At 41.1% G+C, this 17506-nt stretch overlaps 1 protein-coding gene across 1 annotated transcript in view; it reads left to right on the top strand.

The window, feature by feature from the left end:
• Positions 1 to 17506, top strand: part of LOC111054087 (ras-specific guanine nucleotide-releasing factor 2-like) — a 432594-nt gene that overhangs the window by 101890 nt on the left and 313198 nt on the right. The gene's annotated exons all lie outside the window — the stretch shown is intronic.

The raw sequence follows: 17506 nt of genomic DNA, 5'->3' as shown, positions 1-17506 counted from the left end.
TTAAAATGCCTTTAAAAATCTGGTCCGCTATCTTGGATCCGCCATCGTGGATCCGCCATATTGAATGCAACTTCATTTTTCTAAATAGGGAGGTAGTCATGCGATACATGATTTTGATACGGAATTTCGAGAAAAAATGAATGATGGACATCGATATCTCAAACCGTCTCGATTAATCAATCAAACACATTATTAATCAATACAATTCAAAGTAGGAAGGAGAGAAAAAAGTCTGAGAACGGCTTGGTATCTCATAAAAAGGAGTGATTCCAAGGTGGGTGTGATTGAGGATATTACTCGAATTGAAAATACCACTTTACTATGACTTAAAAAATCTGGTCCGCCATCTTGGATCCGCCATTTTGAATGCAACTTTATTTTTTAAATAGGAAGGTGGTCATGCGATACATGATTTCGATACGGAATTTCAAGAAAAAATGAATGGCGAAAGCCGCACATTGATATCTCCAACCGTTTAGAATATATTCACATTATTAATCAGTACCACCTATGTATTTCATTTTTGATTTTCATGGTACTGATTGATAATGTGAATATCTTCTGAAAGGTTTTCGCCAAATCACCTTTGTGTATGATATATGAAGCCGTTCTCGGACTTTTCACCCACTCTGTATATTGTAATCTACATGAATAAAGTAATCAATCAATCAACTTTTCCTCCTCCTTCTCCTCCTCCTCCTATACTCAACATTCTGCACTCTTAATTTTGAAAAACGTGGAATGTGCCTTTCCATAGACGAGGGTAATATTTCCATTTCAATCAAAATAAACGCATTGCTCCTCCCAAATTCTTATGACATGACGGTATTTGTTTATGAAAAAACAGGATATGATTCGCTGATTGAATTCTTGGAATGAAGAAGTGCTAGAGCAACAGAGATGCAGCCCTTTCCCTCTGTCAAGGGAAAACATTGCAGGTTTTTCCAGATAAAACATCGCAGGTTTTTCCAGGTAAAACAATAATTCAGGTATTCTGTTGTCGTTCGGCTAATTTTCCATTCATCGATGAATTTGATCTTACTTTGCTGAGGGGATTCCGAGAACACAGGAAACGTTCGAGGTGGAATTATTGTGATCGAAATAAGGGAATCAGGTTCCAATTGTAAAAGTGGAAGTACAGGATTTCTGTGTATTGAACAACGCCAAATAGCTGTAATATTGATTCTTCAACTGTGGAATTAATAATAATAGTGATGAGAAGCGCTTTCTATCAATTCACAAACAGGAACAATCCACGAGTACCGAAAACGTAACGCTGGTTACACACTGGGCGGTTTCTGCCGCGGCAGCGTAACTGCCGTCGCCGCCTCGAAAAAAGAAAAAAAGTCAAGCTTACACATTCAGCGGCAAAAATACCGCCAAACATCGAGCGGCAAAAATACCGCCAAACATCAAGCGGCAAAATTACCGTCACGTATGATCAGTAGCCAAAATAATTCTTGTAGTTCTTCATCGCAAATGTGTTGTGACTTCTCTGTTTCATGAGTGTTCAGTTAATTGTATTTTGCACATTTTGTCCCACAAAACTGGCCTCTGTTCTACAAATGATATTAACAGCTCATTGTCTATTAACTCACTCATTTTCTCACACTCCTCAACCACATACACTTAAAACAATGAATAAATGTTATAAACAACCCACAAACTTTACAACAAGACACAAATTAAAAGGCTGATTTTCAAAGACCTCTAACTTGGAGCAACTGGGAAAGACAACTGATCAGCAGCGACGGTAGACAACCGCCAAATGTGTAAACGCCCATTTGGTCACGTACGCCACTGCGTAGACAAGAGCGGAAAAAACCGCCAGCCGCAGTGGCAGTGGACGGCTGCACAGCTGCCGCCAACGGTAATATGGCCGCGCGGCGTTTCTGCCGCCCAGTATGTAAGCTTCCATTTGAGTCTATAGACTACTGTTCGAACGGCGGTGACGGCGAAACTACCGCCGCGGCAGAGACCGCATAATGTGTGACCGGCGTGAAATTTGGTTCAGTAAAAACAATGTATATGGATAACAGTAGTAGTTACATTACTGGACAGATAACAATGAAGCCAGTTACATACACATTGATTTTTGGACGTTAGCTTATTTGCCGTCATTATGGCATCTACCAGATTAATCTGAACTTGGCAAACATATAAACACAGTCATCATCAATGAAATACCTTTCGATTTTAATTTAAAAATTAATAAAAAAACCATGAAAGAGTGGATTAAGAGGGAGTATTTCTTTTCCTTATCAAGCATAGCATTTTAAATAGTTATTCATTTTTGTTTTTTTGATCTCTGTATTTTTCTGCTCTTTGGAATGTTTTGTTTGATTTTTGCTGATTCTATTGTAATTGTTTATTTATCGGTTGAATTTAAACCTAAATTTTTAGAATTATTTTCGAAATATTATTTGTTTTATTTTTTTTTTCGTTATTTTGCAACTCTCACCAGCGAGCAAAGAGTTTTTTCTTTTTGCTGGTGATGCCTAGTTTTAAAAATATTTTATTTAAGAGTAAAATCATATATTATTCTTATTTTATTTAGTTTTAAAAATATTTTGTTTACAAAATGAAATTATGTTTATTGTTTTTATATTTTTAAAATTGGTCAAATTATGAAAATTTTGTAATATATGAATATAATTAATTTATGAATTGGCAATATAAATAAATAAAAATAAATAAAAAAAAAAATCATCTGTTTGACAAGATATATTTATGTTTGATCTGATAGAACTCATGAAGCCGTGTCCACATTGAACAAATGTTCGACATACATGTTCGGAAAACATGTTTGTTGAGAAGCTCAGAGACAAACATTTTAAAAAGTTTGGACAATCATTTGTAATAGAGTGGAAATCCTATTGATGAAAAAGTGATGGTGATTTTAACAATGGCTGATGCCTCAGCATTTTAGCGCCTGGCATTAGCAACAGCGCAAGACAGTGTCTCTGTCTAACTCAAGTAGAATTAGTACTCTCTTTCTCTCTCTTGACAGTGGCATGATTTTTATTCTAGTGGGAAAACTTTTCCCAGGCTAGAGAAATATTAGCTCATTGCTAATAGAATTTTAAAAAACGGCGCAGTAGCCGACGGACAGTGTTAGCGAGCGTATCCAGCCTGGACGGGTTCCACTGGACTATCCGTACAGCATAATGGTGTTCTCAGTTCTTTTTCTATTGATGACGATTGGTGAGTGAAAAACTCGAACATTTTCCTATTATCGAATTCAGTCCAAAATTAGTTGTTTTTAACTGCAGGCAGACTAGGGCGGGCTCCCTTTGGTTTTGTTTAACAAGTAACAAGCATTTTGAATAATTATTCTGGTAACTTCTAATGGAAAGAGAAAGAGAGTAAATGACCTGTGGATATTGTTATCTGGATTAGATTATAGAACGATTTTTAAATTTTTTATCAATTTATTCAATTTTAGATTTTTTCTTTGACTTTTGACAATTTAATTTCGATTTTAAATTGAATCTATATTGGAGAGTTTATATGTTATCTGTTTAGGCTATTGAACAATTTTAATTTTGTAATCATTAATTCGATCTTAGTTTTTGTCTTTGAGTTGGTTAATTTAATTTCTAACTTCATTTGAATCCTTATTGGAGAATTTATAATTTGAATCTTTTATTGTGTAATTTTAGTTTATTTTCGATTTTTGTTTTTGTCTTTGAGTTGGTTAATTTAATTTCTAACTTTATTTGAATCCTTATTGGAGAATTTATAATTTGAATCTTTTATTGTGTAATTTTAGTTTATTTCCTTTTTTGATATTCCCTGAAGTTAGTAGGGTAATTTTGTCGATTCTGGGACAATGACTGACAGCTTATAGTTCTGTTCTTTAATCCGAGTAACCAACTATTATTGAATGAGAATACGGTGTTAGTTATAGATTTTTGATATTCATTGAAGTTAGTAGAATAGTCTTGTAGATTCTGGGACAAGTATTGACCACTGATAGAATTGTTCTCTTATTTTAATCAACCAAATCTTGTGAATGAGAATATTGTGCTCATCATAGATTTCTGATATTCATCAAGATTAGTAGTATAAATTTTGGAGTTTCAGAACCTGTAGTAATTATATTCTGTTGAGATAGTTTTATTCTTGCAGTTAGTTAATAAGAGAATTTGGCAAGGCCACCCTTGTGCCCCGAAGGAGAAGGGCATAGAATATAAGCATTTGTCGGACATCTTTGTTTTTCTGCCGCACCACCCCAACCCCTAGTTCGGTTACACATTGTTTGTCAAACAAAAAATTAATGTTCTCTCAAACATTTCCACTGTTGACAGCTGTAAAACATTAAACCTGATCTTCCCACTTACAAATATTTTGTTTGGTGATGCGTCCACACTGAGCACGAGCAAACATTGTTTGTCAAACATGATAAAATTAGCCGAAACATGTTTGTCGAACATTTGTTCAGTGTGCTCACGGCTTGAGGACAGCAAAAAATCGTACGTGCAAAAATCGATGTGTGTTTAACTGGCTTAACTAGACCAGCCGTCGTTTTTGCTGTCCTTATAAATTCAAATATCGGGGCACTGAGCTTTGCTTGTTATTTTTTTATTGATAAACAATTCTCTAGAATGATCGTGTTTATACTTCACAGCTGGCTATATGTCATCTTATGAATTCCGGGGATGCGATATTTTGATTTTTCACATACTCGCTCACTCACTTTTTTACTATCCACAGACGACGAAAGTCTCAGCTGTTTCAGCCAAGGATGAATTATCCTTTCAATGTCGTTCAGCGAGTTTTCCCAGGGATGAGACCTAGTGCAATAGAGTTTTTACATCCTAAACCTACTATGTTCCAAATTTCGTGAGAATTGTTAGAGCCGTTTTCGAGATCTGTTGAACATAAATAACCAGATATAAATTTATTTATCTATTCATTTTATTTATTCATGTTACAAACAAAATACATTTCGAATAAAAAATAATACACATTTTTTTCCATGCATGGCCATGCCTGTGTGCAGGAAAGAGTAACAATCTGAATAGTTCATAATGACAATAGTTCATAATAAGTTAACATAATGAAATACATGACAATATATGTGAAAGATGGAGAAGATTGAAATGAGTGATGGAAAAATGAAGTATGTTGTGAAGAAGAAGAAGAGAGAGAAAAATGAATGAGGGGCAGAAAACTCACTGTCAAGCCAAGAACAAGAGAAACGGATCAGAACAATGGCCAACCGACTCAGCATGCATTAAGGCTAGTCTTATCAAAAAGTATAATTTGATTTAAGGAAATCTAAAATTCTTATCCTACCAACCTCCAAAAGCCATCTATTAATGTGGCGTTTGTATACACATATGGACCGAGTTTCAATGTATTTAATGTGTTGGGGGAGTTTTGAGTAAAGTATACTTGCTAACCGATCATGGTTTATTATTGGACATGGATTATTATTGAATGAGAATACGGTGTTAGTTATAGATTTTTGATATTCATTGAAGTTAGTAGAATAGTCTTGTAGATTCTGGGACAAGTATTGACCACTGATAGAATTGTTCTCTTATTTTAATCAACCAAATCTTGTGAATGAAAATATTGTGCTCATTATAGATTTCTGATATTCATCAAGATTGGTAGTATAAATTTTGGAGTTTCAGAACCTGTAGTTATTATATTCTGTTGAGATAGTTTTATTCTTGCAGTTAGTTAATAAGAGAATTTGGCAAGGCCACCCTTGTGCCCCGAAGGAGAAGGGCGTAGAATATAAGCATTTGTCGGACATCTTTGTTTTTCTGCCGCACCACCCCAACCCCTAGTTCGGTTACATAAATTGGTGTCAGGTGTGGGGTGCTGCAACAATGCCAACGAATCCGCCAGGAACGCCAACAAACTCGGCAGATGCGCCAACAAATGCAGACGAGGTACAGGAGCTACAACACGTATATCCCAACTGATGGAAGAGCGAAACCAATGGCCAGTGACATCAGCTCTCTCAGGGAGAGAGTGGAAACAGAGGGAGGTGCCCCACAGCAGCAAGCATCAGGACCAGCCCGAGTCAGAAAGGACCTATCACTACAATCGCTGATAAAGCCATTCACAGGCGAAGCTTCAGGGCCATCTGTGGAGGAATTCTTGAGGAATGTAAGGCTAGCTTCAGAAACCGGCCACTGGGAGGAGACAGATAGAAAACTAATTTGCCGACTGAAGGTGACAGGAACAGCAGCAGCATGTCTTGACTCCTACCCAGAACTGTTTGAACCAACTGTTGGATTTGCAGAGGTGGAACGCATCCTGAGAGAAAGATTTGGACAAACCCAAGATCCCCAACAATATCTACTCGAACTGATGATGACAACCCAGCGACCAGACGAAACGGCAAGAGCTTTTGCAGATAGATGTAGGATGCTAGGGCAACGGGCCCTACCACCACAGACCACTCCTGGCCAGCGGGATTGGGACCGTACACAGATGGACCAGACCATCCTTACATCCTTCATCCGAGGTTTGAAGAGCCAAGCGGCAACAATGCTACAGTTGTACCCACCAGCCAACCTGGAGGCAGCCATCAAGATTGGGGAGCGAATGGAGGGGATTGTCAGTGGACCATCTAAACCAAATCACCCAAATATCTTCATGGTGGAGACTGACCCAGGAGCAACAGGTTGTGCTGCAGCAGTAGCCCGAGTGGAAGCTGGAGTACCACCAGCTAGCAAACAGAATTGTTTTGCCTGCGGGAAACCTGGACACTATGCAAGGGAATGTAGGTCCAACAATTCCAATCGTGATGGATGGAGAAGCACCCAACCCAAGGGCCAGTGGCGAACCAGCAATAACCAACCGGCGCAGCGCAACACCAATGCCAGAGGTGGTAGTCGATTCTGCTTTGTTTGTGGAAAAAGGGATCACCTGTCGTTCAACTGCCCACAGAGGCGGACCCAACCCGCAGACCAAGTGGTAGCTGACAAGACCCAACAGCGAACTGGTTCCCCAAACGGGGAGGGGCCGGGAACCACCTCGTTTCCCGGCCAGTAGACTCGGAAACACTATATAAGCGGATTCCCAGCATCAACACCACCAATAGTGGGCTAATGGTGGAGGTGGAAATAATGGGGCTGACCAAAAGCTTGCTGGTAGACACAGGAGCTGAGATTTGTATTTTGAGAGAAGCAATTCCAGGGGTTCCCATCAAGGCTGCAGGTATTCGAGCTAGAGGAGTTACAGGCGCAGCTCTGGGCATCCTGGGCACTCAAGAAGTTACTTGCAAGGTGGCAAATTTGCAAGTAACCCATCAATTGTAATAGCTACAGTGGACATAGCAGGAGATGGATTAATTGGCTGGGATGTCTTGAAGAAATTGGGGGCAGTGATTGATGCCAAGAGCCAGATCATTACCTTCACGGGGGTTGCCACCTCAGTTATTGGCACAAATAATATCGAGGGAGCTGCCACTCAAGCTCTGGTTCAGGGACCTAACCCAGTGAGGACCAATATGCAGTCTCCTCAAGTGTCAACAATACGGAGACTAAGGGAGGACACCCAAGACAACATGAACTGGATCTCTGCAAGCAAAAATCGCACCATCCCAGCTTATTCAGAAATGGCAGTCCAGGCACAGACAAACTTGGCAGATGGTCAACTATTTGTAACAGAGCCCCTGAATCAACCACAACTTGGAATCCGCATTGGTCGCAGCCTCAATGTATCAAGGGCTGGCAACACTGTTGTGAGAGTGATGAACTTGACAGCTGCTCCCATTCAGATAGATAAACAGCAACATTTGGGGAGAGTAGATTTCCTAGAAATGGAGGATGATCAAGTGGAACCATTCCAAGTACATGCCATCAGCTCCCTAGAAACTAGTGGCAAACTGCAAGAGACCCTTGTTGAAAAGACCAAGCACCTACCAAGAGGAGAAGCAGAACAGATTCAGGTAGTGCTGGAAAAGTATCAACACCTATTTGGAGAGCCAGGTAGAGATGGTTGTCAGGTGAATGTTCAACACCGCATCCCTACAGCTGACTCAGCACCTATAGCCAAACGACCATATCGAGTGCCCTATCATCTCCGTCCTGTTGTAGAAGAGCATCTGGCAGACATGCTTGACAAAGGGATCATCTCTCCATCAACCAGCCCGTGGTCGGCACCAGTGGTGCTTGTGAAGAAGAAAACAACGGATGGCAGTGCAAAGTGGCGATTTTGCACTGACTTCCGAGCGCTGAATGAGATAACAAAAGCAGATGCTTACCCTCTTCCATTAATCAACGAAACCTTGGAGAATTTGGGGAGGTGCAAGTACTTCTCCACTATTGACTTACACAGCGGCTATCATCAAATCCCGATTGCACCAGAAGATCGTGAGAAGACTGGGTTCACCACCGTTGGTGGACATTTCCAATATGAGAGGATGGCCTTTGGCCTAACTGGAGCGCCTGCAACATTTCAAAGAATGATGGACCAGTTGCTAGCAAAGATCAAGGGATCAGAATGTCTAGTCTACTTGGATGATGTGGTGATCTTCAGTGACACAATCACCCAACATGCTGAAAGACTGGAGAATGTCTTTGCAATTCTACAAAAAGCCAACCTGAAGGTGAACATTGAGAAGTGTCATTTTGCTCAACCAGAAGTAAACTACTTGGGACATGTGGTGACCTCTGATGGCGTCAAACCTGACCCAGGGAAAATTGAGGCGGTGAAGAAATTTCCAACCCCAAAGAATGTCCGAGAGGTGCGGGGATTCCTGGGCCTTGCAGGCTATTACCGCCGATTTGTCCCCAGTTTTGCCGAGTTAGTTAAACCACTTACTTCTCTCACCAAGTCAGATGTGAAATATCATTGGGATACCGAGCAGGAAAAGGCGTTTCAGCAGCTCAAGGATATAATGTGCTCAGACATGGTGTTGGTATACCCAGATTTCAGCCAACCATTCTTACTAGCCACAGATGCATCTGGCACAGCTATTGGAGCTGTTCTTTCTCAAGTGACAGATAAGGGAGAACAGCCGGTAGCCTATGCTAGCCGGCAACTGAATGCAGCTGAAAGAAATTATTCAGTGACAGAACGTGAACTACTGGCAGTGGTGTGGGCTACTCAGCAGTTCCGCTGCTATTTGTTGGGTCGGACATTCACCTTGATAACCGATCACGCAGCACTCCGCTGGATGCTTAGCTTGAAGGATCCATCATCAAGACTCACCCGATGGGCCTTACGGCTGGCCGAATATGATTATACGGTGTTACACAAACCTGGAAAGCACCACTCAAATGCAGATGCCTTAAGTAGGAGAATCATGACTACTGTTGTGACACAAGGACTGGATGATGAGTTAGTACAGACCCAGCAGCAGAGTGATGACTGGTGCACAGAGTTGGTAAAGACTAAAAAGGGGACTACTGAGGATGGTATTATTTGGTGGACAAATGGTGATCCTGATAAATCTTCCTGGAGATTGGCCATACCAAGATCCCTCAGGAAGCAAGTGTTGGAGATCAACCATGATGCCCCATGGGCAGGTCATCCTGGGGTGGAACGCACATTGGCGCGAGTCAGGCAGCGATGCTATTGGCAAGGAATGGCCAATGAGGTGAAGGCTTACGTGAATAGTTGCCACTCTTGTGCCTTGCGAAAAACCCCAAACTCACTGGCAGCACCATTGGTCAAAGCCTACGAGCCAACCAGACCTATGGAAATGGTCAGCCTAGATATTGTTGGCCCATTACCTACTAGTACTTCTGGGAATAGATACTTTCTCAGCTTTATTGACCATTTCACCAGATATGCTGAGGGTATTCCTTTGCCAAATCAGACTGCAGAAACTGTGGCTAGGGCATTCGTAAGAGTCATTATCACCCGACATGGAGTACCAGATCGATTGTTGACTGACCAGGGCAGAAACTTCTTATCAGAACTATTGACATCCACATGTAAACTTCTAGGAATCAATAAACTGCGCACCACTGCATATCATCCCCAAGCAAATGGGCGCCTAGAAAGACTTCATCGAACCTTGAATGATAGTATTGCACACTTTGTGCAGAAAGATGGGACCGACTGGGACCAGTGGATCCCATATGCCCTCATGGCTTATCGAAGTGTGGCTCATGCATCAACAGGTTATTCACCACATTACATGCAACATGGTAGAGAAATGATTTTACCAGGGGAATTCCCCATTCCAAATGATCTAAAGGGGCTCCCTGTGGAAGAGCATGTAAAACAGTTGAAGCACCGGCTACAAGAAGCATTTAGTGAAGCCTTCAGAAACTCCAGCAAATCTGCTGAGAGGAGACTACAGACAACTAACAAAGACAGAAAACTTAGAAATTTTCGGGAGGGAGAAATGGTCTACTTACATGACCCAGCACTAAGACCAGGAGATGCAAAGAAATGGCATCATCCTTGGGGAGGTCCCTACCAAATAAAGAAGAAAATCTCTGACGTGAACTACATGTTGAACCTGCCAGATGGTCGGCAAGTGATAGTTCACATCAATCGGATGAAGCCCTGCCTGGAGGGGAAAGCTACTGGAAGAGAGGTGGAGCAAGAAGATCAAATTCAACCAGAAGAAGAATTGACAACTTCCCCAGTACCTCAACCAGAAGACTCTAATGAGGAAGATTATCCACTGCTAGTAGATTCGGAGGAAGAGACAGACAATGAGGAAGATCCAAGACCACAGCCAGAGGAGGTTGAGGGAGAAAATAATGCTGACCCAGAAGAAGAAGAAATCTTTGATCTACCCAGCCCAGATGTACCAGTAGATGACCCAAATGATGTCACCTATGAACCAGAAGAAGTAGAAGAAGAAGGGTGACCCAACGATCACCCTACCCATGAGGAACAGAGTACCCTCCCTAACTTAACTGCCTAAGGAACCAGCAAGCCACTTCTGAACTGAGTAGGGGGTGCTTGTTGGGGATGTGGGCAGAGAAGTGTTGGGAATATTGTAGAAGAAACCCAGACTGTAATAGCTTGATTGGACAAGAAACTGAAGATAGAAAGTAAAAAGTGAGTAAGTAAAAGAAGAATAACTGAGAACCTAGGAGTATGACGGTTTTATTTTTACAGGACAACCAACCCTATCTGATCATAAGTCCAAGGACTTGGGGTGTGGTTCGTGCGACAGGGGAGTGTGCTGTTGACTGGAGACCGTTGGCGAATAATAGTATCAATTAATGCAACCGAGATTTGTCAAGGAATAGGGGAGCTGAGAGCCCAGGTGGAGGCTGCTCAGGCTACATGGATGAAGGCAAGTGTCAGAGTACCAGAGTTAGAAGTGTATAAGGAGTTTTTGATCGCCTGATTAATTCAGGGCTTCAACTGGAAGAGGCTGGGCAAGCCTTGAAGGACTTATTACCATCAGGACGACCTCGTCGAGGCCTGATGAACCTGGGAGGAAAAGTAATGAGAATGCTGTTTGGAACAGCTGAGCAGGAGGATGTGGAGCACCTCGAGAGAACCATAGAGCATCTGAAGGGACAAACCGCAGAGATTGTCCACCTTCAGCATGAACACGTAACTGTAACCCGACAGCTGAGCCAACGAACGCAGGCAAATACCGTACTGATCCGACAACTTGCGGCAAGATTCAGCAAGGAAGCAGAAGCAATTGGTGCATGGGCAAACCAGGTGAATCAGAAAATCTCAAAAGATGACACACTTTTACAGATTACAGTAAACATCACGACTAAGTTACAGGACTTAGAGCTGGCGGTCATGACTGGGTTATTAGAATTAAGAAATTTGTTGTTAGCCATAGAAAATGTATCTAGGAATAAGTTTAGCATAGGCTTAATCACTCCTTATGAGTTAGGGAAACTTCTTGTCAAAGTCCAAACTAGTCTGCCAAGGGGGTTAGGGCTGTTAGAGGGGCCGGACCAGTCTTATCACTACTACCAGCTAGCTCAGACTTGGGCAATCTCAGTGGATTGCATCATCAAGATCCTGGTAGACTTACCACTGACGGAAGCAGGAAGGCGATTTGAGTTGTTTCAGGCCCATTCCATCCCGGTTGCGGATCAGACCAACCGCCTGGCAACCCATGTGCATCTACACCAGCATCACCTCCTCATCAGTGAGGATCGGCAACGATATGCAGAACCAACCCAAGAGCTGCTTGCCCAATGTTTACCTGGCGAGGTAATCATCTGCCCAGCTCAGTTGCCTGTGTTCAAGAGTCACCAGTTATCCTGTCTGAGTGCGCTGTTCCTGGAGGATTCAGCCACAGCCCTACAACTTTGCCCTAGAACTGCATTACTGGGCCAACCCCCTGATACCTGGATCTGGGATGGACCCAGAAACGTGTGGATCTACAGCGTGGCCACCTCTGAGCGATTGGTGTCCCACTGCCGGCAAGGAGACAAGACCACCGTCACCCAAGTTGACATCACTGGCCTTGTGAGGTCAAAGCAACAGCTGGCTGTACCCTCTCCACCAACCTCTATGACCTGCTACCAACTACTAGAGCTGGAGGGGATTTGGAGCTGCCCAAGTGAGTATTGACCATGGCAGCACCCCTGCCCATGGTGCTCCAACTTCCAAGGAACACCCAGGGCCACCAGAGCTGCAGAAGTTGATGAGCGACATAAAGCAGGAGGGACCCTATTGGAGGGGAACCTCAGGCCTACCCGAGACCACCCTGGACAACATCCACCAGAGATTGGCAGATTTTGACCTTGAGGCAGAGGCTGAGCACACCACCATCATCTTGCTGGCATTTGGTGGAGGCCTCTTGGCGGTCACCACCTGTGCAATCCTGCTGTACTGGAGGGGATCTCTACAGTTGCCATGGAGGAGCCACAAGGTCGTGACTACTCCAACCCCAGGACCATCATCAGCAGCAGAAGACCAACCAGCAGCAGAGTGCACCGAGATGAATCCTGTGCCAGTGATGGAGCAAGGCTCCAGTGCTTGTGAAAGTGACGGAGCAAAGCTCCCCAAGTGAAACCCACCCTCTTATTTGAAGGGGAGGGTAATGTAATAATAGCAGCAGCAATGTGATTTTTAAAAGCTCGTTGATGAAATGGCTCTTCAGCATAGGCTGGATTGGAGCTGAGAGGCTAATTCACTCACCTTACACCTAGCAAGAGGAAATACATTGGGGAATAACTTTATACATTAATATTTCGAAATGCTAAATTCATTTATACACTCATACCTTACGTTCAAGTATTTAGAGTTTTAAAACATAATAGAGGCTTATAAACCATAAATTACCTCCGGTTTTTGGGTCCTCTTGCTCTCCCACTCTAGATATCAAGCTACACCCAACACTATATTATGTTAATTATAAATCACCTAATGTTATCTGAATCTTAGTTGTGTAATTTTAATTACACATATTGTAATTATAGTAAATATAATACCATAATTTAAACTACTTAGTGAATAATACTGCTTGCAGGAACTGTCCCCCAATCTCAGACGCATAGTCTTACTGGGGGAATTCCACTCAATCAATATGTTCTTTCTACTTTTTATGTAAAATTGTGATTCTTATTTTGTTGAATATCAAATATAAATATGTACATGTATTGTATGCCAAGTGAAATAAACGAATTGCTCCTCCCAAATTCTTATGACATGACGGTATTTGTTTATGAAAAAACAGGATATGATTCGCTGATTGAATTCTTGGAATGAAGAAGTGCTAGAGCAACAGAGATGCAGCCCTTTCCCTCTGTCAAGGGAAAACATTGCAGGTTTTTCCAGATAAAACATCGCAGGTTTTTCCAGGTAAAACAATAATTCAGGTATTCTGTTGTCGTTCGGCTAATTTTCCATTCATCGATGAATTTGATCTTACTTTGCTGAGGGGATTCCGAGAACACAGGAAACGTTCGAGGTGGAATTATTGTGATCGAAATAAGGGAATCAGGTTCCAATTGTAAAAGTGGAAGTACAGGATTTCTGTGTATTGAACAACGCCAAATAGCTGTAATATTGATTCTTCAACTGTGGAATTAATAATAATAGTGATGAGAAGCGCTTTCTATCAATTCACAAACAGGAACAATCCACGAGTACCGAAAACGTAACGCTGGTTACACACTGGGCGGTTTCTGCCGCGGCAGCGTAACTGCCGTCGCCGCCTCGAAAAAAGAAAAAAAGTCAAGCTTACACATTCAGCGGCAAAAATACCGCCAAACATCGAGCGGCAAAATTACCGTCACGTATGATCAGTAGCCAAAATAATTCTTGTAGTTCTTCATCGCAAATGTGTTGTGACTTCTCTGTTTCATGAGTGTTCAGTTAATTGTATTTTGCACATTTTGTCCCACAAAACTGGCCTCTGTTCTACAAATGATATTAACAGCTCATTGTCTATTAACTCACTCATTTTCTCACACTCCTCAACCACATACACTTAAAACAATAAATAAATGTTATAAACAACCCACAAACTTTACAACAAGACACAAATTAAAAGGCTGATTTTCAAAGACCTCTAACTTGGAGCAACTGGGAAAGACAACTGATCAGCAGCGACGGTGGACAACCGCCAAATGTGTAAACGCCCATTTGGTCACGTACGCCACTGCGTAGACAAGAGCGGAAAAAACCGCCAGCCGCAGTGGCAGAGGACGGCTGCACAGCTGCCGCCAACGGTAATATGGCCGCGCGGCGTTTCTGCCGCCCAGTATGTAAGCTTCCATTTGAGTCTATAGACTACTGTTCGAACGGCGGTGACGGCGAAACTACCGCCGCGGCAGAGACCGCATAATGTGTGACCGGCGTGAAATTTGGTTCAGTAAAAACAATGTATATGGATAACAGTAGTAGTTACATTACTGGACAGATAACAATGAAGCCAGTTACATACACATTGATTTTTGGACGTTAGCTTATTTGCCGTCATTATGGCATCTACCAGATTAATCTGAACTTGGCAAACATATAAACACAGTCATCATCTGTTTGACAAGATATATTTATGTTTGATCTGATAGAACTCATGAAGCCGTGTCCACATTGAACAAATGTTCGACATACATGTTCGGAAAACATGTTTGTTGAGAAGCTCAGAGACAAACATTTTAAAAAGTTTGGACAATCATTGTTTGTCAAACAAAAAATTAATGTTCTCTCAAACATTTCCACTGTTGACAGCTGTAAAACATAAAACCTGATCTTCCCACTTACAAATATTTTGTTTGGTGACGCGTCCACACTGAGCACGAGCAAACATTGTTTGTCAAACATGATAAAATTAGCCGAAACATGTTTGTCGAACATTTGTTCAGTGTGCTCACGGCTTGAGGACGGCAAAAAATCGTACGTGCAAAAATCGATGTGTGTTTAACTGGCTTAACTAGACCAGCCGTCGTTTTTGCCGTCCTTATAAATTCAAATATCGGGGCACTGAGCTTCGCTCGTTATTTTATTTATTGATAAACAATTCTCTAGAATGATCGTGTTTATACTTCACAGCTGGCTATATGTCATCTTATGAATTCCGGGGATGCGATATTTTGATTTTTCACATACTCGCTCACTCACTTTTTTACTATCCACAGACGACGAAAGTCTCAGCTGTTTCAGCCAAGGATGAATTATCCTTTCAATGTCGTTCAGCGAGTTTTCCCAGGGATGAGACCTAGTGCAATAGAGTTTTTACATCCTAAACCTACTATGTTCCAAATTTCGTGAGAATCGTTAGAGCCGTTTTCGAGATCCGTTGAACATAAATAACCAGATATAAATTTATTTATTTATTTATTTTATTTATTCATGTTACAAACAAAATACATTTCGAATAAAAAATAATACACATTTTTTTCCATGCATGGGCAAAATGCCTGTGTGCAGGAAAGAGTAACAATCTGAATAGTTCATAATGACAATAGTTCATAATAAGTTAACATAATGAAATACATGACAATATATGTGAAAGATGGAGAAGATTGAAATGAGTGATGGAAAAATGAAGTATGTTGTGAAGAAGAAGAAGAGAGAGAAAAATGAATGAGGGGCAGAAAACTCACTGTCAAGCCAAGAACAAGAGAAACGGATCAGAACAATGGCCAACCGACTCAGCATGCATTAAGGCTAGTCTTATCAAAAAGTATAATTTGATTTAAGGAAATCTAAAATTCTTATCCTACCAACCTCCAAAAGCCATCTATTAATGTGGCGTTTGTATACACCTATGGACCGAGTTTCAATGTATTTAATGTGTTGGGGGAGTTTTGAGTAAAGTATACTTGCTTTATAGAAGGAATTTGTTGTGTTTATTGATTTTAGTACTCTAGGAATAGCAATGCCACCGTTCACCGAGCTCCTGGTTGTGTAGCCATGTTGCACTTGAGCGAATATGTCTTGTTTATTCTTGTAGATGTGCATAAGTAGGGATCGAACATACAGCTGATTAATATTAAATACTTCAAACTCGTTAAATAGGGTTTCAGTAGGGTACCTACTATTTTTCTGTAACGCCGTTTTAATAATAGATTTTTGAGTCACTTCCAAGGGATTCAAGACAGTCTTTGTGGCGCCTCCCCAAGCTAAGATACCATACTGTAAGATAGATTGGGCATATGCATAATATACTTGCTTAAGCATTTCAATATTCATGATTTTACTTAGAAAATTGAAAATGTATAATAATTTCCTTTATTTATTCCTAGTGAAAATGATATGGGAGCTCCATTTCAAACGTTTATCGAATAATACTCCTAGATACTTATATTCTGAGACAGCTTCAACTGTGTCACATACCATACATTCATCCAATGCTCCACATGAGTGCAATTTTAATTCCACATCCACAGGTTCGGCATCTTCTCTCAGACAAATTGGCATGCACTTAGTTTTACTCACATTGACAGTTAGACGATTCTGATCGAACCATCTTTTCACTTTATTCAGTCCACACTCTGCATGTTTGTATACCTCATTCCAAGAGTGACCATCAAAAAGTAAAGCTGTGTCATCAGCATATAAGAAGCAATCACCGTTCTGTAGATTAAGCTTTCCCAAGTTATTAATAAAAATTAAAAATAAAATTGGTCCTAGGGTGCTTCCCTGCAGAACGCCATAATTCAACTCTCTACTTATACTATTTTCATTGAGAATAGTGACAATCTGGCGACGGTCCGAGAGATAGCTCCTGAACCAGTTTAATGACATGTCCCTTACACCAATATAATACAGTTTATTCATGAGGATATCCCGGTCAACTGTGTCAAACGCTTTTGCAAGGTCTATAAATAGCAAAAGAATTTTCCTGTTTTTCCCTATTAGGGTGTGTATATCTTGAGTCAAGTTGAATATATTATTATTTAAGTTTTTGTCGCTCCTGAAGCCAAACTGATTACTATACAGAATGTTATGTAAGGCTAAATAATCAACTAATTGCTGTCTAATAATTTTTTCTAGTATTTTGGCAAGAACACAAGTTAATGTAATAGGTCTATAACTTACATGACGGTTTTTTGGACCGTTTTTGTATATTGGAATAACTTTGCCAAGTTTAAGGATTTCCGGAAAGACACCCTCTGTGATACTTAAGTTGACTATG

This window comes from Nilaparvata lugens, chromosome 9 (assembly GCF_014356525.2).
Source record: "Nilaparvata lugens isolate BPH chromosome 9, ASM1435652v1, whole genome shotgun sequence".
In the NCBI taxonomy this organism is placed as follows: domain Eukaryota; kingdom Metazoa; phylum Arthropoda; class Insecta; order Hemiptera; family Delphacidae; genus Nilaparvata; species Nilaparvata lugens.
The sequence above is the reverse complement of the archived record's forward strand: the minus strand, read 5'-3'. Positions and strand labels throughout refer to the sequence as shown.